This window comes from Paralichthys olivaceus, chromosome 1 (assembly GCF_024713975.1).
Source record: "Paralichthys olivaceus isolate ysfri-2021 chromosome 1, ASM2471397v2, whole genome shotgun sequence".
NCBI lineage: Eukaryota > Metazoa > Chordata > Actinopteri > Pleuronectiformes > Paralichthyidae > Paralichthys > Paralichthys olivaceus.
Window position 1 is genome coordinate 15,607,803 of NC_091093.1, and position 2,961 is coordinate 15,610,763.

Here is a 2,961-nt window from a genome sequence, read left to right on the forward strand (position 1 = left end):
CTCCAGGAGGTTAAAATACCATTAAATGCCTTCAGCCATGATGCTGGAGCTGCTTGCTGAAACTACATTAACAAAAGACAACTGAGATACTATGATATAAATATACTATCTATATATTCTTATGTTATAAATATGTTTTTGTCTGCACTTCATTATTTGTTAGTTGGATAACTAATGAAACCGAGTTTAATTAAGGTGTGGGCAGATCAGGGAAGGATCCAATATTTTTATTGTATCACTTTCTTTAACATTGTGAGAATATGAGTGAGTATATTGTTATATTCACAATTAAGTAAGAAAAAATAAAGTTTGTTTAACTATTAACCTTTTTTCATCTTTACACTTAAAGTGAGAAAAGTAAAAAACATAATAAGACAAATGTGTTTTCTCGTAAAAACCACAGGTGATGGGAGGTATTCTCTAATGAGTGCCATTCTAGTATGGGATTAAATTTGATCCCATACTCTTCACACATTCATAAATAAATACAATTTACACTTGGGCTGAAATTTAGCTCTGACAAATATGTCCTCAGGAGCTCTGACTATTGTTATTCACTGCCCAACCGCTGGTGGCAGCACTGAGCGAAGTGCAGAAGAGGAGTTTACTTATAGAGAAGAGAGGAAAAGTTCCTGCGCCATGTTTGATGGCAGCACCTGTTCTGTCTCTCTAGCTGAAAGTTTCTCTATGGGTCATTGATTTAAACCGTTAAACCCACATAACATGGATTTTTTTTTCAGCTGGTAGGTGTCAAAGAACCTCTGACTTTCCTCTGGTGATAAACACGTTGAAATGTCTGGTCTTTTTCAGGTCGGTCTGAATCAACTGAAGTCAGTGACAGTTAAGGAAGTTGTATGAGAAATTTGTGTCAGTGCCTCAACCTGCTCTTACTATAGGATTGACATTGTTTGTCTGTGCCAATGCTTTTTGATGTAGATATAGTTTAATTCAAGAGAATAATAAACAAAGAGCAACAAAAAGTACTTAAAATGTAAAAATGTTTTCAGCCATTAGCTTCAGTATTCAGGTTTTAGCTGGTCTTATCCAGTCAGGGGCTCATCAAGTTGTTTGTCTTTATCTTGTCCAAAGACTTTGGACATTTGCCAGTTTCCACAGTCCTGCTCAGTGTTTAATTGTATAGTGTTTGCTGATTTTACTATATTGTCACTGATGCATTTCAGACAGTTGAGTTCAGTGGCTGATGTGTTGGTCTTCAGTTATTGTTATTGGAGCTTGGATGTTATGTCATCTGTAAACACTGTTGTCTGACACTACACTCTTAACTGCTCTGGTTGGCCTGTGACACAAGTTAAACCAAGCAAGAACAAGCAATGTGTGTACTCCTAGAGTCAGACAGACTGTTTTGACAAGTAACTTAACTGCATAGCACTAAAGCATATGACAGAAACACTCTCAGTTTGCACTTTGTGTTTCCTGTGTAGAACAACTCAGGCCCCCACATAAAAGTGTCAGCTATGACACAAGAACAGAAGCAGCCATCAGGACATCATAAAGCAATAGTTGGAGAAGACAGGCAGGATGATGACTCAAGATACCATCCTCATGTGGCTGGTAGTGTCATGCATGCTGACAGGTAACCTTCAACATCATTTTAACTTAAGAAGACACTCCTGTTTGTTTTATATGCTAACATATCATTTATTCTGCTGTTGAGCTGCAGTGAACCATATGGAGTTGTACTTTTCTTACATTTAACAGTTGTAATCTATGTGAGAAGTAGCATATTCAGAGTATGTCTAGGTTTGATTTTATTTAACCTCTTACTTAAAATCCATTGTCTGCCTTTTTCTAGGACGTCTAATAAGAAAAAAATAACTTGACTACTTGCCAGAGGTCCTGCTGATAACCTTCAGCTTGCCGCTGCTGTGGTCTTCCCTGGGTCATCTTTTGTAAGGTCTCAAAGGTGAGTCAGTGTTTCCATTAATAACTTAGACTGGTGGCAGATTGCCAAAGTATAATTTGTCCTGCCACAGTTCTATAAAGAACAGAATCTGCTTAAATTCTAGAAGTCTACTTGTCCACCAGATGTCTATGTTTTATTTATGATGAAACTGTTGCAAACCATAGGATGTTAGCTGAGTTTGCTGCCCTTCAGTGTGTCCCACATCAATCCCTGAACACCTTTTAATATGATCTGAGTGGTTGGATCTTAACTGCGTCCTCAATGTGTCTTGGGTGTGTTCACCCCTATACTAAGAGCTGTCCACTTGTGATCAAATCACCAGGTTTGAACAGGGCCTTTGTTTGTCTTTTTTGTGTATTTTTGTGTGTACAATTGTGCAGTGGATCTGTAGTTCAGCATTGTCCCACCAGGGTTCAGCCTAAAGCCATGTTAACAAATTTTCTCATCCAGGAAAAAAGGCATGTCCTTATCTAAATTGGACATTTTCCAAGTCAGAACATGGTTCTGGAGAGAGGGACCTACAAACAAACTTGTGCATACTGATGATTTAGTTTATCCTTGACTACAATGTTAAAGTTTTGATGACTTTCTGTGACAATGTTGTTGCTGTTTTTGGTAATGGTGGCAGTCAGCTCCTAATGTTATACACTGTTCACAGTATGCAATGAATCTTGAAATGTGGCAAATCCTTGTGAAATTAGCTTCACAGCAGCAGCAGAGGTAGAAGAAAGGATGACAAGATGAATGTCTACTGGTTGATGTCTGTGTGTGTTGTTCTTTCTTTATTTCACTGACATTTTAAATGTATTTATTATCGAGTGTTTTTCGTGGCCTTGCTGTAGGAAACTTAACAGTTGCAGTTCCAGAAACAATATATTGTTATATTTCAAAAATCAATCAAATCTATTCATGTTCTGAATTTATTATATTGCAGCCCAATCATAAGCTGGGATTCAAGGTTCTCTCAATCTACAATCATTTCAAATTCCTCGACTAGCGTCACCATCCTTCAAACCTTCAGAAAACCCTGTATGTTA

At 37.5% G+C, this 2,961-nt stretch overlaps 1 long non-coding RNA gene across 1 annotated transcript; it reads left to right on the top strand.

Moving 5' to 3' along the window:
- The first annotated feature begins 621 nt into the window (after nt 1-621).
- LOC109636806 (uncharacterized) lies at nt 622-2,032 on the top strand. Its single transcript, XR_002203227.2, has 3 exons — nt 622-743; nt 1,443-1,594; nt 1,814-2,032. It is a non-coding gene; the product is annotated as an uncharacterized lncRNA (long non-coding RNA).
- The last annotated feature ends 929 nt before the right edge of the window (nt 2,033-2,961 follow it).